Source organism: Amblyomma mixtum, chromosome 1, assembly GCF_055824585.1.
Source record: "Amblyomma mixtum isolate Tamu chromosome 1, ASM5582458v1, whole genome shotgun sequence".
NCBI classification, from domain to species: domain Eukaryota; kingdom Metazoa; phylum Arthropoda; class Arachnida; order Ixodida; family Ixodidae; genus Amblyomma; species Amblyomma mixtum.
Window position 1 is genome coordinate 158777442 of NC_143012.1, and position 23408 is coordinate 158800849.

General features: G+C 47.1%; 1 pseudogene; it reads right to left on the reverse strand.

Annotated features, from left to right (window-relative positions):
- LOC149369503 (O-acyltransferase like protein-like) overlaps positions 1–23408 on the reverse strand; it is a 117068-nt pseudogene that overhangs the window by 23309 nt on the left and 70351 nt on the right.

Sequence of the window (23408 nt, forward strand, 5' to 3'; positions counted from 1 at the left end):
GAGAAAATATATATCGCTGCAACCTCTCGCCCTAAGCCGAAGGCGAGGAGGAGTGTGGCAATAGCTTTCGTTACGTTATCTTTTCCTTACTTTCTCGCTGTGCACTTTTCCCTGTCATTGGATTGTATTTTGCAGAAGCTATTCTACCAACTACCGCAGTAGCTTGATCGCGCACAGCACTTCTCTGTCGGCGCCTCATGGGCGTTTGCCTTTCTTGGGCAGTTCATAGTCGTTAACGCGAACAGAGTACAAAGATAACAGCCGTAAGCAATCAGCTCAGCCTTAAGCGGCGGCGACGCTTTTCAGAGAGCCAGTCGCATGGTAGCGCTGAATAGATCCACTAAGGCTCTCGCTTCAAAAAAGGCATGCACGCGATAAAATGTCTGCACTCAAGAAGTGCTGAACCAATTTGAACAGGATAAGAGGACAACAGGACGCACACGACGGGCCTGTATAGGGTAATGCTTTACGCGCCCCGCCTGTGATCCTGTCCGCAGCCTTCTCGGCCCTTTTACCCGTGACAAAATTCAGGTACCAGCACGCACGTGTGTGAGGTGGGGGTACTGGTTCTGTATGTTGAGCATGAAGGCCCACCAGTGGCTGCGCACGTGGTCGTAGAAAGTGGTGTACACCATGGCGGTCGTGGGCCCCGTGACCAGAAGCGGCAGCAGCGAGAAGCCGCACGCTGCTACCATCACGGGCAGCAGAAGCCTGCGCTGGGTTGAGGAAGGAGGCGCCTTTAAAACATGCTTTCGAGCCTTAATCTATTATTGCTCTCTCAATCCGTCCAGGTACACTGCAAAGTACCAGTGATTTTAGTGTTGAACGCAAGCGCTCATATGCGCAAACACTCAAGGACACTTCATGAAGACTTCTAGGCATCACTTAGTGGTCCCGAGCTCTACGCAGCTTAGTTACTTTGCCAACAGTTCCTCGGATAGTAAAGAAGCACAAGACGCACTGCCATTATCATCATCACCAGCAGAAGCAGCCTTGCTGCACTCCTCAGGGCCTAATCCGGGAGCCCACACTGGCGAGAGGGAAAGGGCGGTTTCTTAGGTAGAAGGGGGGCGGGGGTTGCACAGCGGACATTCCTGACCGAAACGTTTATGCTTTGTTCTCAAGTGGTTCGCTTGTTATTCATTTATATTAGTGATCAGTTCGCTATCATACAATCGGTGACTTTAGGTGGCATAGAAACTTTCAAAGCATATATTTTCCCATGTACAGGACACTTATAAAACACATATGGGACATGTCGTCAAAAGGTTATCGTGCTGCGTCGTACATAGAGGATTCATTGACCTGCATCGTGAAATTTGCATGCACAAGCCTGATAACTTGCACAGGGAAGAACATACAACCCAGGCAGCGCAGGGTATCGGCCCATTATTGAAAATGTATCGGTCGCCAGCGTCACCACTGTGTTCCCAACATAGACCATGTTACTCTGTGGCAATTACGATAGTAGCCATACCTGTCCTATGAGCGCCCAATATTGTTGGTGTCGCTATAAGATGAACATATTAAAGGTCCTACATGCACTCTGTTCCCGCAATACTAGCAGCGCTGCTCATTAAATTGGTAACAATGGCCCTAGTTGAGCAGCATTTCTGCCATGTTGGCAGTGGCACTCAGTTACATTTGCAATGACCATGGATTATAATAAGCTACCAATACTGGTATCGTCACTCTTACACGCCCTCAATAGGGCTCCTTGTCCAATGTTTTCTCAGGATTGGCGGTGCCTTTTTAACAGTCTTGGCAACATGGGCCATTTCCCGCAGTTCTTACGTGACTTAAACCAAGAAATAAAAAAGTGGCGCCCGGAGCACGGCGACACCAACGGCATATTATTTCCGTCGTTTGGCGCTCCTAGGAGAATTTTAAATTCCACTTAATTTGGTTAACTAACTTAAATTATGCAAAATTTTCAACACTCATTTCACCGCCTCGTGCGTTTCGTTAAGTTTCGGAAGTAGTTACAAACAACCAATCCAGTTTTTTGTAGCAGCATATCTTCTGCGCGTTTTGTTTCTAGAATTCAAAGAAAGCCTGAGAAATATGAAAAAGAAAGAACACGGGATCGCGCTCTTGCTCTCCCATGTATCACCGCTGCCAGGTGCGTACTGAGTGAATAAAAGGTGCTTGTTCGCGTTTTTTCGTTTTTTGCGAGAAGCTTTAACACCAACCATCCAGAAATGCTGCAGTGCTGAACAGCCCGTCGCGTCATTTCGAGCTAGCCCAGACATTCAGGGACGGGTCGCAAGACCATGGCTTAGGCCGACCTGTCCACTTTGTGAATAAAAACTACAGTATTTCTCGCTGCACTAGCGTATCATTGTACTCTAGAACGGAGTTGCTTGGACGTGTATTACACTGCTTTGTTTGCCGCACGTATCATATATATTAAACACTCGGAGATCATGCATTCAGCATGGTAATTTCAGTTATCGTTCCACATCGTTGGTATTTTCATAACTTTGCTTGAATAAAACGGCAGAAACTGCTCATAATTTAGGTACGTAATTATGATAATCAAGCTAGAAAATATCTCCAGTTGTATAAACTGCTTTATTCATCTCCGTTTGTGAGTTTTATATTTGTATTTCGTGGTGTCACACGGAAAATTAATATTATAAATCGCCCAATGAGCGCAAGGCAAATGTGACAAATATGATTCCAACTTTGCAATTTGGCGATAGTTCTTCAGCATTATTTACAAGTTATTCTCCAAGAATATTTGCGGGGATCTTCTCTCGCGCTCTACGCCGCAAAATTCGAAGTGGAAAATATTAATTTTTGCATTTTCCTGCGATGGTCACACTTATGGTGAATATCACATTGTGCATTTCATTGAAGCTTCGACGTATTTTGAAGCCATCGAGCAAGAGCTGGGCCAGGAATTTCTTTCATGGAAGTGCAACAGTAATCTTGCAATAGGACAGCCATGAGTAGTTCCGATATGATTCATTAGTACACTCAAGGACAGCTCCTCAAAGCACTCTATGTATGCATCTGCCGCGCAACATCAGCTTGCCCAGTTGTGTTGCTCAATACGAATCATCACAACAGCAGCTAACTCGACAGTAAATGATGCTTCAATAAAATATGTCCGGCTGGACGGTTTGAGTCACTTAATTGTTGTGTAATAAAAATACATTGGTTGAAAACTTCTTGCAGTCTTCCTCCAAGGTTTAATGAGAGTAACACTGGTGCGCTTGGTTGGACGTCAATGAGTAACTGCTCCCTTATTATAAGTTACAAAGATACAACAAACTACGCATTATATAGGAAAAGGTCCGACAGCATTACAAACCACAGACGGTACGTCTATTGCATGCGATAAGTCCCCGCTGGTGTTGATGGAAAAGGCAATGGTATGCCAACTGCATATGCCTGTAGACAACCATGCTATGCCAATAATTCAAACGCCACTATTAGCGCATACAGGTCCGCGCACTAGGCCAATCTTGGCATTGCACTAGCTGAAGAATTCGAGGTCATAGTTGGCATTGCACAGGCTGGACATCGACCCATTCCTGGCGTGAAAGATGAGCCATGCTTGAAAAAAGTAGTCATTTCCCGAAATGGAAATGAAGGACAGATTTTCGGGCATAATTCCGCCACTGTTATACCATCCGTAATCTATTACAGTGCTTGACCGCTGCATTCTCACTGCTGTGAGCTGTCCTGTGAATATACGGCTTAACTTCAGCTTTCTTTCTTTCAGCTACTGCAGCGTCAAGAAGCTCGGCCTTCACATTCTTTGTGCGCTGAAGCAATGATTCAACCATCGTTTTCAAAGGTTCTCTAGGGAGTTTAGAAGAACTTCTTGTTGGGCAAGTTGGTGCATTCCTTGAAGGAACCGATTTGCGCTATAAAAAGACAACCACAGGAAAAAGCCAAGAGACAGACAGAGCGCAAACTATCAACTGAGTTTATTTGTGTGAAAGTGCCTTATATAGTCAGAATCACAGCAAAAGAACAAGGGGAATGAGATAGGGGGTACAGCCAATCAACTCCTGGTCAACAACAAGTGCGCAGAAAATGGTTTTCCTTATTGTACAGTTTTACAGAAGTGTCGCTTACACATTTATCACCGTTTTCTTTTATGTGATAGGCCTCCAAAATCTCCCGCGCTGTTTTGTTTTTACCTCTTCCTAGTATTTTAATCTGCTTAAGCAGAGGCTCGCATCCACTGCAAGCAAGGCAATGAGCAGGCAAGTTTGCTCCTTCTTTATTCCGAATGGATCGGGCATGTTCCCCTGCGCGTTCATTCACACATCGGCCTGTTTGGCCCACGTAGACGCCTCCACACTTCAGTGGGATTTCATACACCACTCCAGTGGCACATTTCACATACTTTTCGGCATGTTTTATGTCGCATCCACTGCCTCTAGCTCCTTGGTTCCCGGTTCTCGGGCACAAGGCTGCGAGTTTCCGTGGGGCAGAAAAAACAATAGGGACGCCATGCCTCTTGGCCACTTTTTTTACGTTGTGCGCCACTTTGTGTATATAAGGCACCACCACGATCTTTTTTGGCAGCAGCTCATCCACACTACCTCGATTTCTTCTTTTTATCTTCCTGAGAAGATTCTCGGCCACGGCTGATATGACGTCGCAGGGGAAGCCGGCTGAAAGCAACCTTTCAATTTGATTATTAAAACTTATATGCATTGCATGCGGGCATGACTTGGTAAGAGCGTATTCCAGGCACGAGCTTGCAATTGCTCTTTTGACTATCTTTGAATGCGCGGAATCAAACGGAAGCAACTCTTTCTTTGCTCGTGGGGCATAGTGCCAGCAGGCGTGTTGTGAGCCGAGGTTCAGGTTAATATCTAAAAATTGCAACGACCCACTACAAGGAAGTTCATGCGTAAAGGTCAAACCTCGCCCATACTGTCTAAATGCAGTTAAAATCCTACTCACTGAATCAGTGTGGGTCAAGGTTATTTGTTTGGATAAAACAATCAAAAAATCGTCCACATATCTAAAACACTTACATACCCCCAGACTAGTAAACTCGTCATTTATGGAACGGTCAATGGCAGCTAAAAATATGTTACTAAGAACAGGGGCGATGCAAGAATCGATACAAAATCCTTGTTTCTGAATGTAAAAGTTGTCTTTAAAAGATATGAAGGTGGCTTGCGAATAAAATTCGAGCAATGACATGAAGCTATCAGCTGATACACCAGCCGAGTTTTGGAAGCCTATTAACCCACTTCTTTCAATGCAATCTCGGACAGCAACAAACAACCCTTGATGCGGCAATGAATAAAACAAATCCTCGACATCTACTGAAAAGGCGTAGCCGATATGGTCATCGGAGTTGAAAAAGGTATCAACATCAGTCGAATTCTTTGTAAAAAAGGGGTCTTCAATTTGTAAAGCATTAAGGTGCTTCAGTAAATACTGGCTTATTAAGAACTGCCATGATCCCTTCTCCCTAACAATTGTTCTAAAAGGCATTGACTCCTTATGCGTTTTTGCAGAGAAGAATACAGACAGCGCTTTTGTTTTACATGCAGTTATTGAGCTTGCGAGCCTGGACAGTTGAAGGTCTCCGCACAAAGCAGCAGCTCTGGTCTTGATCCTTGTAGCGCTGGGTTTCACCCGGACGAAGTTCTTTGCGATGGCGTGGCCCGCCTTCTCGTTGAAATCTTTATCACGTAGTACGACAAAACCTCCGTTCTTGTCTGCCTGAAGCAATCGCAGTTCATTTTGCCTAAAATACGAGACCACCCTTTTGGTTGGGTCTTTGGCACACCTGGTAGACGCCATGTTGACCGTTTTGGTCAAAGCTTCAACACCTTCCAACAGGCACCTTTCTTGGTCTTCTTGGACAGCCTGGCTTGAAATCCGCCGGTTGATTGCTAGCAGGTCGTGGGCTGGGACTGAAGGCTCAAGACTGTACTTGGGGCCTTTGCTAAGAACACATACAACATCTTCAGGCAATGCCACGTCATTCGGGACCACAAGGCTGCTGGTGCCAGCAGTCTTGCTCATTGTTCTGCTGTGAGTCAGAGCCCGCTGAAGACACTGGGCCCACAAGAATTCAGTCATCTGTGCAGCAACTTTTCTGGCAGCACGCAGCTTAATTTCCGCTAGCCAGGTCGGGTCCATCGCAAAGCAAATCGAGCGCAAAAGGTCTTGGAACCTGTGTACTTGACTCCAAATTTCTGATCTCAAGTATCTGCAAATGCGTTTCAGAAGAGCCGTTCGCGGTTTGATGATACCGAACAAGGAACTTACTTCTTCGGGAATGAATCCCTTCCGGAGGCAGAAGATGTACCTGGCTCGACATGTAGCACTGGCGATGAAGTTGACACAGGCGTTGACTTGTAAAGGTGAAGGAGGAACATTCATAAAAGGGCCCAGGGTGCTCATCAGGTAGTTTAGAAGAACTTCTTGTTGGGCAAGTTGGTGCATTGCTTGAAGGAACCGATTTGCGCTATAAAAAGACAACAACAGGAAAAAGCCAAGAGACAGACAGAGCGCAAACTATCAACTGAGTTTATTTGTGTGAAAGTGCCTTATATAGTCAGACTCACAGCAAAAGAACAAGGGGAATGAGAGAGGGGGTACAGCCAATCAACTCCTGGTCTACAACAGGTGCGCAGAAAATGGTTTTCCATATTGTACAGTTTTACAGCAGTGTCGCTTACACATTTATCGCCGTTTTCTTTTATGTGATAGGCCTCCAAAATCTCCCGCGCTGTTTTGTTTTTACTTCTTCCTAGTATTTTAATCTGCTTAAGCAGAGGCTGGCATCCACTGCAAGCAAGGCAATGAGCAGGCAAGTTTGCTCCTTCTTTATTCCGAATGGATCGGGCATGTTCCCCTGCGCGTTCATTCACACATCGGCCTGTTTGGCCCACGTAGACGCCTCCACACTTCAGTGGGATTTCATACACCACTCCAGTGGCACATTTCACATACTTTTCGGCATGTTTTATGTCGCATCCACTGCCTCTAGCTCCTTGGTTCCCGGTTCTCGGGCACAAGGCTGCGAGTTTCCGTGGGGCAGAAAAAACAACAGGGACGCCATGCCTCTTGGCCACTTTTTTACGTTGTGCGCCACTTTGTGTATATAAGGCACCACCACGATCTTCTTTTTTGGCAGCAGCTCATCCACACTACCTCGATTTCTTCTTTTTATCTTCCTGAGAAGATTCTCGGCCACGGCTGATATGACGTCGCAGGGGAAGCCGGCTGAAAGCAACCTTTCAATTTGATTATTAAAACTTATATGCATTGCATGCGGGCATGACTTGGTAAGAGCGGATTCCAGGCACGAGCTTGCAATTGCTGTTTTGACTATCTTTGAATGCGATTGGCTTTTTCCTGTGGTTGTATTTTTATAGCGCAAATCGGTTCCTTCAAGTTCTCTAGGGAACGCCGTGGCTTCGAAACGTTCTAGTTTTTCGTCAAAGTTGCCTTTAATGGCAGGGAAGCAACTTGTTACACTGAGTTCACTTTCTCTGCAAAACCATGTAGCGTTGCTTGCACAGCATCGATGGTAGGCTCGCTAAGCGAGGCCATCCCAGCGGACACTGATTTTTTTATGAGGATATTGACGATCTCTTCGACAGCATCACTCACGACTTATTTTTCGTTGCTGTGCATGAACTTATCGAACATTTCGGTCCAGTGTTGCAGAATGCATATGACCAGTGAATTGTTGTCAGTTTAAAGTCCAACCTTTTTGTTTGCACTCTACCGTTATTAGTTGAAGGGTTACGTGTTCCTCCAACAGAAGGGAAATGTATAAGCGAAAGCGCTGCGCCACATTTATCAGCCTAATTTGACAACTTAGTTCGAGGCTTACTTAAAAACAATAGTGTGTGTGCGGAGTTTTAAGTACATTGATGATTTATTTATAATTTTAGAGCTTTTACCTAATCACTTCTTGCGTCTGGTTGTACACAATGTTTTAAGTGCTTTCACAGTTTTGCCACAGACGCTTATCATCATCTCATCAACTTTTTAGAACTTCAACTAACTTTTCGCAGCGATGGCCATTTATGCTAGTATTTTTTTACCTTGACGGAAGACGACACTGTTGCCTTGCGAGTCCGCATACCAAAACATTGGGACAAGATGAAAAGCAATAGATTGTTTTCGGAATACATTGAAAAAAACTTGTCACTAGGCTGTCGAAAGCAGCTGTGACTGCTGACCCGAACGCTTGGAAGCCGTGAAATTCCCTGGTGCCATGTGTAAACCGTTGGATGAATCGCTGCCTCAGAGGGTGATAAGTACGATACTAAGTTTCTTCACACAGTAAGCTGAACGGAGGAAATCTAAAGTTTTCTTTTATGTGCACAGGGTTGCCCACAACATTAAGAAGGTAGTGATCAGGCAGGGCATAAACCTTGGGTGATCTACTCCGTGTAAACTCTCGCGCTTTTGCAAGGCTTACGCCACACATGTGGTGCATAAGATTCCTCTTAGATGCGAGAAGATTTGCATTGACCAAACACACAACTGTATGGTGTTCTCCATAGTGGTTGATGGCCAGAAGAGCCGGCCTTTTCGAGCCATAGCGGGTTTGCATATAGCTCTCCAGAATTACGTATTTTATTCATTTCTTTCTTTTTTTTTATTACCTTGTCCGCCCGCCTTACCGTCGATTACCCCTGATACGCTTGCCCTCTCCGGTAGCGATGCCGATACTGTTGCAGCCTCCCAGCTCCCCTGGTGGTGATGGATTTTCAAATCTGTCAGCACGCTGTGATGGTTCTTTGGTGTTCATGTGATAAGTGTAAAGTTATCGCTGTCTGGACTAATAAGAGAATTTCTCGGCATCCGGCGGAAAGGTTGTGCTGCGACGACAGGTCTATCGCTATAGCATTTATACAGAAAGAGTTAAGACCGAACCAACGCACGAAGGAGTAGAGCCTTGGACAGAACAGAACTCTGCAGCAACAGTAAAAATACTAATATTAATAATATCAATATAAATGGAAATATTCTGTATTTCCTTTTCAACTTCATCGGCCGAGCTTCTCAAAATGAGCTCTTAGACTGTCACAGTTCTTCACAGATTGTGGAAAGTCTGATAGGAAAATGGTTTCTTTTCTGATCACAGGTGCTCCAAGCGCATCAACATGTCTGCTGGCCTACCATGACTTGTTCGTGAACTGCTGCTTCAAAAACTATGAGCAGCGCTGTAGCGTGGCACCACATTTGTCTCAGTCACAGGTGCTCTTCCAAACCACAATTACAACGTTGGACGGCTGTTTTTGAAGGGCTAGCTGAAAACCTCCCTCTGGCATTGCTTGCGAAGATGGGGGCTGGCAGTGCCCATGGTGCGGTCAGTTGCAACCCCTGCTCGGTACCCTATCTCAGAGGTGGTAAAAATTCCAGCATCTATCCTCAGGGTGCACCTATCATCAACCTGATAAGCTTTTACTCATGTACGTTTTTCAGCAAAAGCTCGTACAGCTGCTAAATGATCACGTATTTACATTGCACATCCGCCTCCCCCCGGTCGTCTCAAATTAAGCCCGCCTACAAAGACTAGCAAAACCTACGCTAAATGAAGAGAATGTTGGCGAGCTCTTATAAGCAAGTTGACATAGACGGGAGGCGGTAGGGCAAAGCCACTGTCGGTCGCTATGAAAGCCCATGATCATCCCGAACGGCAAGCCACGTTGCTTTCGCCAAGTTCCACGTGTTACAAAGCAGATAGCGAACACTTCTAAATCTTTTCTTTTGGACAACCCGCACATACGGAGGGATACTGCATGGTGTTCAAGGGTGTGTGCTCGTGTACTCTTTCAAGAAAAGCTTCAAAGGATTCCTGAAAACGGTGAAGAAACAGGCTTGATGGCAGCCGCCACGGCTCCGCCTACAAGCTTCCACAGGCAGCGCGGCAGCGCGGGCGAATGCACGCACCTGTACCAGCGTCGAAGGATGATGACAGCGGTCGCCTTGATACCTCGCGAGTTCTTCACACCGTGGAGACCGTACAGCAACAGGTAGCCGCTGCAAGGTGAACAGCGGAGTCTTCTGCTTAAAAGTCTGTTCGAGCTACTGAGCCACTATTCGTCGCCCTCACAAATGTTCGCAAATGGCTTCGTGATTTCTAGTTCTTTGCATGATATGGAAAAAGGACTAAATTTGCCTTACTTCCGCCTGGACTGTATTACTTAGTGCGTTATGCCAAAATTTTCTTTTTGCTAGTTGAATTGCATTTCAAGGCGGTAGTGTTAAATTCCCCGTTCTCCACAAAAACGGCTGTCGGCGTCGGCGTTGGGAGCGAACAGTAACGAGCCTGGCTCTGGCAGGTGGTCCCCAGGGAACAACTTAGGAGTAAGGTTGGCCACCTTGGTCACGTGACCTTGCCGCTTCATCATAATCTGCCCACTGTGGCACGTGGCAGTTATTAATGATGGGTCGCTCAGGAAGTGGATATCGGTCGCACAAGGCCCACCACTGGGAGCACATGCCATCGCAGGGCAGTAACGCATAGCTTAACCGCTGCACCCCTGCGGCAGGAGGTGTATGAGGACTCCCAGGGACCTATGAATGTAAAGTATAAAATGACCTTCTGATTTTATGAGAAATAATAAATTACGCTGTAGGGTCATATCTTTAAAGCAGCTCTTAATTGTCCCCTAAAATTTTTCTCCCTTCTGAAAGTGTTGGTCACTTCACTTATTTAGGGTAACAATTTGCCATTCTATATACTCGTATGAACGCCGAAAACGCCTGCATCCGCCCCGCTCCCCTTCAAGTAATATCCGTGACGAAACATTGAAGGGTTCGTACAGAGGGCCGCGCACGAGCCCTCACTCTTTGGCGCCAGTCTATAGCGTGACAGCAGACGGCAGGTTTTGGAGAGTCCCGGCTCTACTGCCCGATTATTCTGTGTGAACTGTAGCCCGTGCCAACATGAATATTTCCCACCGGTTGATGGGCTAGCGCGCCAGCGGCGATTAACAAAGAAATAACCCCACGTAGGCATCGCTGCCGCTTCTGCCCGCAGCGGATGACGAGATGTAAACAAGCTTTCGCTATCATTACTTTGAGAGCAAAGATGAAAAATAAGGGGTGATCATTTAGATCGGCGAGGAGGAAATGCGGCAGCATTTTGCTTTCACTAGCCAATCTATTCCAAATCTGATTCGATTCTAACACTGAGTTCATACTCTTTAACTCACCAATCTATTCAAATTCCTCTTCTATTGCGATTCTTTTTTTTATTTCACAGCTAATCGTAATCGCATCCCGCAATGCTGAGAAGCGATTGCGGAAGCGGGATACTTCTTACCAGCCTCATTTTCGCACAGACAGTTCTTCGAGCGGCTATTTGGACGTAGGCCTGATATTGCCTGAGTCATTTTGTTAGTAATTTTCACTTTGGCGCGGGCGCTCTTCGCATGTCTCCCTGCTATAGCATACGGGATGTTTCGGCGAACACTTTCAAAAACTTTTGACAATAGGCTTTTTGGGGTAAAAATAGGGCTTTTGCGGCATAGTATTATTAGTGTTGGCGGAAAACAGAAAGCCGGTGAGTAGCCTTAAGTTGTAAGCCGGTTAACTAATTTTTATTACTTAACTTTTTACCTAGGAGAGTTAGGCGCCCAGTTGCAACCAGAGATTTGTAACTGGTCGTTAGCACAGACCTATCAGTTTTTTACAAATTCGAAAACGCGATTACCGTTGCCGCTGCGGCTGGACAAAGTTTGGCTACATCGTGCGAAAATACATGCGCTTTCGAAAGCATGCGGGAAAGCAACCCCTCCACTGCGCGTAACTAGTCGCAAAAGCCAAATTTTGTTGAGCCACAGCGCCAAAGGCAATCGTGTTTTAGAAATTCTAAAAACTCATATGGCTATTACTAACGACCGGCTACAAATCTCTCATTGCAACTAAGTGCCTAACTCTAATAGTTAAAAATTTAGTTATGAAAGATTAGTTAACCAGCTTACTACTTAAGACGTGTCAGCGGTTTTCTGGTGTCCGCCAACACTGGGAATACTATGTCACAAAAACCATAAAGCTACCCCAAAAAGCCTATTTTCGAAATTGTTCAAAGTGTTCGCTCAAAAACCCGGTATATGGGCGAGAGCGGCCGATGTACAGGTGGTTACAAAAGAGAGAAAGAGCCCCAAAAAAACACCTGTCATGCTGGGCAGGTGGATCCTTGAAAAAGAAGCCGACACCGAACAGTTTTCGCGTTCAGAGACATTTTTAGGCTCTCATATTAAAGAAGGGCTCTATATAGAACATTCCATTGACTTCTCATATATCCCACTTCTCAGCATGCACCTCTTACCTGAGAAAGAAAAAAGTGTCGACGGCCATGTAGGCAGCCATAGTCAAGGTTGCGTCGTAGCGGTCCGAGTAGGAGAGCGAGAACCCGATGCCAGCTCTGGGCGAGCAGGAGAGAAACGACGCTCTTTCGCAGAGGCCTCCACTAGCGGGGAATGCAGGCAATGCGGCCGCCACTCAAGCTCCAGTAAAGGCCGGAATACATGGAGCGTTTTTACCGCGGCGAGTCGTCGATTTTCGCCCGACGGCGCCGATTTGACGCCCGGCGTCGAGGAAACCGTCCGCCGCCGCCGGTCAGGACCCGCTAGATTTTGACGCGCGGCGTCCGGTGAGACCGGAAGCGGCGGCTGAAGCGAGCCAATAGCAGCCCACTAAGACCGCTCTTCCGGTCCTCTCCTTGCCACCGCCAACATGGCCGCCATGGCCGACGAGCTACGCGGTGTTTTTGGCACGGAAATGTTATTTTCGTGAAAATAAACGCTTCATCAGACTTGAAATGCCGCTTTTTTTGAAGAACACGGCCGAATCTTGGATCGGAATGCCTGCGCTCCCTCCCTGTAGCGAATGTGTCGAAGAAAACTGCAGCTGCTGGTGTCCGCCGCTGAGCGGGCGTCCGAAGGTACGCGACGGCATGCATTCGAGCACGCAAATCTTTATGGATACTTAAGCGCGCGCGCTAAAATTTGTACAGTGGTGTCGAAGTGAAACTTTCCTGATTTTAACTGAATGGTTAGCGTCGCTGTTCTTACAGACCTCCTTACACAGTGGTGTTTGCCACTTGTTGATCACATTTGCTTTCGCGTCGAGGGATACGCGGCGGCGCGCCGCGCTTCAACGCTCCATGTATCTCCATCCGGGCGTCGCGCCGCCGCGACGTTTTCTGCCGCGCGAATGTCGTCGGAAAAAACGTCGCATGTATCCCGGGCTTTACGCGTCACCATCGTCACTCCAGGACAGAGGGCTATGCCACTTCTCTCGTTCTATAGTATTCCGCTCCAGGTGAGGCCCAACGTAATCACTGCCCTTGTTTTACCACTGCTCGATATAAGTTCAACTTTAGCACTCCAACGGTTCTGTAAACGCTACCCTATTGAAAATATTGAGCGTGAATTCTGCGTGCCTATCTTTGCGTGTTTATTGCCACGCAAAATGCGACGATTGAGCGAGGTCGCAGAACGCGAGACATATTACACATAATTTGCGCAAACCGAGCAAGCCCGCAAAGGTGACACATCTCTCACATAAAGTGCGCAAGCCGCGTAAGGCTCGTACAGCAGGAGACATCCTCGCGTAATATGCGCAAGCCGGGTGAGGCTTCCAGAATGTCCGAGAGCCAAGGGCGAGTCCCAGAATGTTCAAGAGCCGAGTCTGGCTCACAGAGCACTAGACAGTGTCAAATGGATTTACCATCATGATAGCGATAATACCTTGCATGGCTGCAAGGCTCCTACATCACTGCTCAACACGTTACGCCAATGCCCTACCTTAAGGCCTCCTCAACTGTCTGTCACTGCCTCATTCAGCATGCATGTTGTGAGATAACAAGCTTTGCAGAAACGGTGCTTCGTGGGATGGCTCTCATGTCTGTAGCATGCGTGAAAAAGGACATAGATAAGGTCACCTTAACTGGCTTTATTAATGCCACATCCCTCATGATGGGTGCCACACAGTGGCTAAACAATTTCTTCAGTTTCTCCAAACCCAGCAGGTTGGCGTATTGATACAGGTTCTCACTATGCAGCACCTGCAAAAAGGTAGCAGTATATGCAAAAAAATTCAGTTCATCTGTTTTCTGGAAATTCCAGAAAACGGCACAAGTAGTTCTTCCATTAATGAACTAATGATGATTTCGAAAAGTTGCAGGTTTGAAATACAGACATTGGAAAATTCGACTCAAGCACGCAGGCTGCTCAGCATCAAACCTGCACAAAATCTAATAACCGTGTCACACAGGCATTTTGAAGGCTTTCAAATGGCTATCAGCTCAGTGGCACTTGAATGCAGCTAAATGGGCATTTGCAACAGCCACAGAGTCCCTAGAACAGTGTGGTAATCTATCAAGATTTTGAAGGCTTCTCAGTGGTAGAAATTTGCACTCAGACATGGAGCACTCGCAACTTACACTAAGGAATAAAATCAAAGCAATTTAATCGCTGAAAGAATACTCAACATGAAATGTACAACTTATTTCACTGAATAAAAAGAAGGATGGCCACAAAACACTGCAGCAAGCTCATTATCACTGTTGCCAATAGCACAAAAACAATGAATACCAGCTTTTCAAAACTGCGTGAGTGCTACAACAGCTTCCCAGCAACATTATCAACTGTGGCAGTAGCGCCACAGCAGTTTGGTGCGAGATGATGAAATATCTCTACGGCGATCAAGTATTCTGTGTAGCAGCGACATAACCCCCGAGTTGAAGTGCAAATCTCAAAGCTCAATATCCCACCTTAACTGTTATCTTTAAATACATATTTAAATTCATTGCAGCGTGCTGCAGAAGTAGGTGGTCAGATCATTCGAGAGGATACCTGCAAGCTATCTCAGGAGACGAAAGATCTGATGAAGAAACGCCAAAGCATGAGGACGTCTAACTTCAGAGATAGAATAGGACTAGGAGAGCTATCGAAGTTATTTATAAGTGCAAGGTAGCCAACATAAGAAAGTTTAACATGGAGAAAACCTAGCATGCTCTAAAGCATGGAGGTAGCCTAAAATCAGTGAAGAGAAAACTAATCACTGGTAAAAACCAGATGTATGCGCTAAAAGACAAAGAGGGCAATGTCATAAGCAATATGGATAAGATAGTTAAATTAGCCGAAGAGTTCTACACAAATCTCGAAAGTAGTTAATGTAATCAGAACGTTACAGAGAGAGGCAGTAGAGCACAGCAATGGGACATCCCGCCAGTAACGAGGGAGGAAGTAAAGAAAGCCTCAGGAGAAATGCAAAGGGGTAAAGCAGCTGGTGAGGATCAGGTAACAGCAGATTTGTTGAAGGATGGAGGAGAGATTATGCTAGACAAACTAGCCACCCTGCATACGCTTGCCTCGTGACCACGAGCGTATTAGGAGCTTGAAAGAATGCGAACATTATTTTAATTCATAAGAAAGATGTCAAGGACTTGAAGATTTCCAGACCGATCAGCTTACTATCCATTGTCTGCAAGGTATTTACTAAGGTAATCACTAATAGACTCAGGACAACCTTCGAATTCAATCAATCAAATGATCAGGCAGGCTTTCATAAAGGATACTCAACAAGAGACCACATTCATGCAATCAATCAGGTGATAGAGAAATGGGCAGAATACAACCAACCCCAATATATAGCCTTCATTGACTACCAGACAGCAATTGACTCGGCGGAACCACAGCTGTCATGCAGGCATTGTGGAATCAGGGTGTAGAAGAGTGTTATGTGAAAATATTGGAAGATATTTATAATGACTGCACAGCTATCATAGTTCTCCATAAGGTCAGCAATAAAATTCCAATAAGGCAAGGTGTCAGGCAGGGAGACACGATTTCACCAAAGCTATTCACCGCCTGTTTACACGAGGTGTTCCGGGGCCTGAAATGGGAACAGTTGGGGAGAAGAGTTACTGGAGAATACCTAAGTAATTTGAGATTCTCTGATGGCATTGCCTGGCTAAGCCACTCAGGATATGAACTGCAAAGCATGATGAATGAGTTAGACAGGCAGAGCAGAATTGTGGGGCTAGAAATGAACATGCAGAAAACCAAACTAATGTTCAACAGCCTAGGAAGGGAACAGCAGTTCACAATTGGTAGCGAGGTGCTAGAAGTAGTAAGAGGATATGTATACTTAGGGCAGGTAGTGACCGCTGATCCGTATCATGAGAGGGAAATAACTAGAAAAATAAGAACGGGGTGGAGCGCATATGGCAGGTTCTCTCAGATCGCGAAAGCCAGTTTGCCCATATCCCCCAAGAGAAGTCTAACACAGCTGTATCTTACTGGTACTCACCTATGGGGCAGAAATGTGGAGGCTAACAATGAGGGTTCCGCTTAATTCAAGGACAACGCAGCGAGCTATGGAAAGAAAAATGATAGGTGTAACGTTAAGAGACCGGAAGTGGGCGGAGTGGGTGAGGGAAAAAACGCGGGTTAATGAAATCTTATTTGAAATCAAGAGGAAGACATGGGCTCGGGCAGGGAATGTAAGGCGAAGGCAAGACAACCGCTGGTCCTTGAGGGTAACAGAGTGGATTCCATGAGAAGGTAAATGTAGCAGGGGGCGGCAGAAAATTAGGTGGGCGGATGAGATTAAGAAGTTTGCGGGAATACGGTGGCCACAATTGGCAGAGGACAGGGTTAATTGGAGTGACATGGGAGAGGCCTTTGCCCTGCATTGGGTGTAGTCAGGCTGATGACGATGAATTTTACCTAATGTATACAGCACTCTATGCATTACAGTTATATGTGTCTGGCCTGCTACAGCCTAGAAATCTTCCATTACAAAATAGGGAAGTGAATAGCAAAACTACAGCACAAAAGTGGCTATGAAAACAGATATGGCACATCTGCAGGTAGTAGTCCTGGAAAGTGCATGTTTTTCAGTCCGAGCCAATAACACTCTAAGTTCATAGATGCCATCTCTCATGTATGTCAACAGGCTATCACAGAAGCTCAGACCAGGAAGACTATCAAGAAGGAATAGGACCCAGAGATGAGGGGCAAAGGAAGTACACAGCATGAGCAATGACTCACAACTTAATTTACTGCCAGAAACCTCATTGTAATCGTAATTGCGACTGTAATCATGTAGGAAGGTTGATGCTTGCATTGCGCATGACACTGTTTTTAGCTGAGCGGTCGGGAGCTTGGCAGTTCCTTGCATCTGCTAGATATGGTGCCGAAAAACAAAGACAGCATTGGAAACATTCCCCTGTCCAGATGGACAAGTTACAATGACCCACAAGATTGTGGAGATGAGGCAGCTAGGTATGCAAGTTCTACTCCCTTAATATTGGGTTGATGCAACAGCCGGCCTGGACAAAGTACACCTGCCTTCAAACCGTAATGTGCGAAATTTATTGGTGCTCTATATAATTTGAACAATCTAAATTAGGCTATGAAATCAAAAATTTTCACTAATACTGCCTTCCATTTACTTTCATTTACTTTGATAGCACCTTTATCTTCAATCATGTAGCAAAGAAATGAGAAAAAACACAACCGAGCACAGTTTACACTTGTGAAGCTGTGCTTGACATTGTGCTTTTTTCACTTACTAATGCCTGTCTTCCATTAGTCAATGAGTGGGCAAAGGTGCTCAAGCTTATTAGGGGCCAAAAGGCCCTCACAACCTTGCACCTGGCTCCAGCATTCTTCAAAGAATGAGATAACTGGTGTATGTACGGAATGATCGCAATCCTATGTCACTTTTCTTCCAATGGACGCATTTCCTGGTAGCTAATTTTGGCAAGGCTTTTGCATACAGAGGTTAAAACAGATGCCAAAACACCAGCACCTTGAAGGCCGGCTACAAGTCACAAAAACCTTTCATTTACAAAATATATGCATGAAGACAACAGAGCTGCAGAGGCAAGATATGTTATCCTAGCAGTAGCTGCAGTAGAAGCACCACTACTGTCAAAAATCTAAAGAAGTTGTACTGCTGTTTTTTGCCCACCTGTCTCACTGTTGCATTCGTGAGTATAATTGGTAGGTCAAAATTTCTGGCCGTTATCAGCCAGGCTTCATTTTTTTTCGTATGTTCTAACATTTGCAAGCACGAGCTTTGTAAAAAAATGTAAAGGACAAAGAAATGTGATCACGGTTAAAGAATGCAGTGCGAAAAGACAAAAACAAACCAAGAAATGGACACCCGCCTGTCCTGTCCACTTTTTCATTTGTCCTTGTTTTTTCACACTGCATTCTTTAACCATGATCACTGACCAAGTCCAAACAGCCACTTTAGTTGAAAAGAAATGTGGCCTTTCAATTGTGGTCATTCCATACTTACACAAGTTATATTATTCTGTAAGAACTCTACTGCTATATACGAGGTCGAAGTGCCTTTCTGATGCCTGCTCAGCTTATTGAGCATTTTTGTCCACTTTTTAACAAATGAAAGATGGGAGCATGCAAGTGAAACGAGTGCAATGTCGAGCACGCTGCGACTTGTATAGATAGTGCTATTGGTGCTCTGTATCTACTACTTGAAGTTGTATAACCAGAACAGCTGCTGCATCAGCCAGACATGAAAGGTGTACGAACTTAGTTCGAGGAACACTGGCCTCACGTCTCGCTGCTGATTGTAAGACATTCCTCTATATTCCAAGTTTTCTAACACCACCATCATTTTTTGGCACCGTGACCATATCATACAAGAATGTGAGACCTACTGCATACCTGAAGAAAATATGTGTGTAAGCCAAGCATCAGCCGTTCTATGCAATAAGAAGTCTAAGTGAAAAAGATTCGATGTAAATTAGAGAAAGCCTTGCCATTTTTGTACTTCTGCTTCTATGACTGCTTGCTGGATTTTTTTCTTTATTTGGAAGCATTCTTCAATCCCTTATCTCTATACACTATTCCTCTGCCAAATGACTGAGTAACCCAAATAGCAATTCCTAAGTAGGGAGGGGGCCTTCCACAGTGACCACACAGGGGCCTTCAAGTTCTTGCAGCATTCAAAACATCCCTTTGTAACACTGGCCTTGAATGCACCACTATACTTTTGTGGCAGGCCAAATACTTATACAATTTATGTTTTAAAACCACACAGAAATCCACAACTGCCATTATGAAAACAACCTAGTAATGTAACCATAAGTGTACCTGGCCAGCATGATCAGCATGGAAAGGTGCACAGCTTGTGTGCAGCTCCTAAAATGAAAGAAAATTCACATGATTAATTGCAATTTCCACAAAAACATTCTTCAAAAATCATGTTTTTGCATCACTCAGCCTCAAGCCTGCCTTATTGCTCCTGCAGCAATGAGGCAAATCTGAGCACAGCTTGGGGTGAGCTGGTGGTATCACATTACGCACCTGACACTACGTGCATCAATCCATTTATATGATTGAATTTCAGAATGGCGAAAAAGACACACACACAGGAAAAAATGGTGGGTGGATGAGAATAAGAAGTTTGTGGGGATACAGTGGCCGCAAGTGGCAAAGGACAGGGTTAATTGGAGAGACATGGGAGAGGCTTTGCCCTGCAGTGGGTGTAGTCAGGCTGCTGCTGCTGCTGCTGATGATGATGATGACAGCCTGAGCACACCTACAAAGTAAAACTGCGAACTCGACCCAGCAGCACTTTACTGTGTTGAAAGAGAACAGGTACAATTGAATTACTGCATTACCTTGTGTCGTGTCAGGTCGCTGTGTTGAATGCAGCGAAAGACGCACACGGTACTTTTAGACTTCGTTTATTTAAAGCCGATGAGGGTGCGACCAGCGTCGACCGAGGCAGGAGCCGAACTGGCCGCCCGAAGAAAGGAGGGAGTGGAGAAGCGTCCACGGGAGGGAGTGGCTTCCCAGAACAGGAGGAGGGTGCGGGGGCGCACCATGGGGGGGCATCTGGCGACAGCGTGCGACGAAGGGCAAGCGGTCGTTAGGAGGAGGATGCGAGTGGTCGTTAGGAGGAGGATTGAGTGGTCGTTAGGAGGAGGATGCGAACTGTCGTTAGGAGGAGGACGCGGGGGCGCACACACACAAAAGCAATAAGGGGACACAACACTTCCTTCCCCCTTAGAAAGTTGCCTGGTATCGTGCAGGGGGTCGGCGCTCACGCGTGGAGGCGCGCTGGCTTTGTGCGCTCGGGGGAGAAACACTTGTAGGCTGGCTGTTGTTCGCTGTGTCTCCTGGGTCTGTCCTGGGCGAAGTCTCTTCTTCCGGGAAGAGGTGCCAGGCTATGTGGGAAAATGGTGCACGTGTTCTCTCCGCTGGCGGACAGCTCTCAGACGGCGTCGTAAATCTACGCAGCTGGTTGAGATGTCGGCGTGCTACTGTGCCATGTATGTTGACGAGCCAAGAGCGCAGGCCTATGCGTCTGACAATTGTAGCTTCCTCCCAGCGTGGCTTTTTCAGAAACTGTCGGGCGAGGACGCGCTGCCCCTCATTAAGCGTGCCGCAGCGCGGAATTGCTTTTTCTTCCCGGAACGTCTCTGCCTTTGGCTCGGGGAGGATGGCTGTGAGCTGGGTTCGCATTTCACGCTCGAACATCATTTTCGAGGGGGTCTCGCCTGTTGTGCTCTGAACCGTCGTGTGCTGCTTGAAGAGAAAGCGCGCAAGGCGGCGCTGCAGCGAGCCTGTCTGATCTCTTTCAAGGGCGCGTTTTAGCTCGGCTACGTAGCGCTCGGCTTGTCCGTTTGTCGCTGGGTGGTAGGGGGCCGATGTAACTGATGAGATCCCGTTGTCGCGATAAAACTTGAGGATCTCCGCAGACACAAACGGTGTTCCGTTGTCCGACACTACCTTGCGCGGCAGGCCGAACGTTGCAAATAGTGATCGGAGGTTGTCAATGATTGCTGCCGAAGTCGTCTGTCCCATTTGCCTTATCTCAAGCCACTTTGTGTAGGCATCTACGACCACAAGGAAAGTGCAGCCCTCAATTGGTCCTGCAAAATCAATGTGCAGTGTGTGCCATGGTGTGTCTGGCTTTTCCCATTCTGGGACAGGAGCTTTCGGCGGGGCGCTCCGGCTGCTCTGGCAAGGCTTGCATTCTCGCACCACTGTTTCGATGTCGTTGTCAATGCCAGGCCACCACATGTAGCTTCTGGCACACTTTTTCATTGCAACGATGCCCCGATGTCCGGCGTGGATGAGAGACATAGCTTGTGCGCGTAGTTCTCTCGGCATCACAACTCGGGACCCAAATATGATGCAGCCGCGATGGGTGCTCAACTCTGTAGCTCGCCTGCGGTAAGCGTCGAAGTTGTCCCCTTTGAGTTTATGCACGTTGCCTTGTTGAACAGCTGTGTAAACTAGCCGGAGAGCTGCGCACTTCTGCGTAGATGCTGCAACTGTGCCTGCTGTAAGCGGAGGTTCTGGCAGTGCTTCGAACATCAGAACGTCTCCTGGTGGAAATGGTTCGTCAACAGTTGCGTCTAGTGGCAGACGGCTTAGCGCATCGGCGTTTTGATGTTTACTCCCATTGCGGTAGACCAGAGCGTAGTCGTACGCTGAGAGTTTGATGGAATGCTGCGTCGGCTCGATGACACCTTGCTGCTCCAGTTTGTCCAACTCTTTTTCAACTGAATCTCGGAGAGCAAACGGCACCGGCCTGGCCTTCAGAAATTTGGGTTGCGCGTTGTCCAACAACTCCAGTGTGACCGGGGGCCCTTCGTTTCCTGGAATCTCTTCCGAGAATACTCTTTCGTATTTCTCTTGCAGTTGCTCAACCATGTTCTGGCTCGGCGTCTGGTGTATGCCGCATATCATCACGCCTAGTGGAGAAAACCAGTTTCTCCCTAGAAGGCTTGATCCTGTGCCCTTCACAACAAGCAGAGGTAGCGTATGGGTCTGGCCGTTGTAGTTAACCTGCACGTTGGCAGAGCCCAATAGTGGCAGATTCTGTCCTGACCACGTTCGCAGGTGCGTGTCGTCTTGTTGCAGGGCGGGTGCGTCAGATGGCCATGAAGTTCGGAACGTGTCCTCACTGATCAGAGTACAGGCTGCGCCGGAGTCCACCTCGAACTTAATCAGCTGGTGATGTACGCTTACTTCTGTCAAAATCTTCGGTCGCGTGCCGAGATTCATGGTGTTCAGGTCGTACAACACAGATGGTGTTGCTGATGTTGTTCCATGGAGATCAGATAGCGGCGTATTCTCTGAGGCGTTGACGCTGTGATTAGGCTGGGAAGGTGACTTTATCTTGGCAAGTCTCCGTTTCGTAATGCATGCTCTTTCGATATGCCCTCGCTTGTGGCAAAAATTACACGTGGCTGACTGGAATCGACATCCCTGGGGGTTGTGTTGGTCGTCACACCGCCAGCAGCGTTGTGCCTTTTTGACCGATTTTACAACAACAGAAGGCTTGCGCACCTGGTTGCTTGTCTGGTGTACCGGCTCGGTGTTCCGGCGAATCCCTCTCTGCTGGTGACCGGCGCTCTCCGCTCGAACGGCGATGTCGTAAGCTTTGCTGAATGTGAGGTCCTTCTCAGCGAACAGGCGCTGCTGCAGTGACTCGTCACTCAGTCCGCACACAAATCTGTCACGTAACATCACGTCCAAGGGAAGCATGGTGGTGTTAGCAGAAGAAGCTGCGTCTCCCTCCTGCCCGGTAGCTGTTGTCGACAGCGTTCCAAAATTGCAGTCGGCAGCGAGCTTCTTGAGCGCGGCTACGTAGGCGCTCACAGTTTCTCCTTCCAGTTGATCTCGTCGTTGGAAGCGAGCCCGGCTGTAGACCTCGGATGGCCTTGGGTCGTAGTGCTTTTGCAGCGCTTTTACGATGTCGTCGTAAGACACTGCCGCTGGTGTGCTTGGCTGAATAAGGGCGCAGACAGTATCGTAGGTCTGCTCCCCGCACAGCGTCAGCAGGTTGGCCCTCTTCAAGGCTGGGTCTGTGATGTTGTTAGCTTCAAAGTAGAACTGAAGGCGTCCAACCCACGATGACCACGATGAGCCGTTGAACTCTGGTATCTGATTGGGAAACCCTCGCGTAGCCATGGCTTGTCAATAGCGTTGCGTAGCGCGGGTCGAATCCACTTTCTCGTCGCCACTGTCGTGTCCGGTCGCTGTGTTGAATGCAGCGAAAGACGCACACGGTACTTTTAGACTTCGTTTATTTAAAGCCGATGAGGGTGCGACCAGCGTCGACCGAGGCAGGAGCCGAACTGGCCGCCCGAAGAAAGGAGGGAATGGAGAAGCGTCCACGGGAGGGAGTGGCTTCCCAGAACAGGAGGAGGGTGCGGGGGCGCACCATGGGGGGCATCTGGCGACAGCGTGCGACGAAGGGCAAGCGGTCGTTAGGAGGAGGATGCGAGTGGTCGTTAGGAGGAGGATTGAGTGGTCGTTAGGAGGAGGATGCGAACTGTCGTTAGGAGGAGGACGCGGGGGCGCACACACACAAAAGCAATAAGGGGACACAACACCTTGTTATTATCATTAAAAAGTACAGGGCTCTAAGGACTTTCTAAT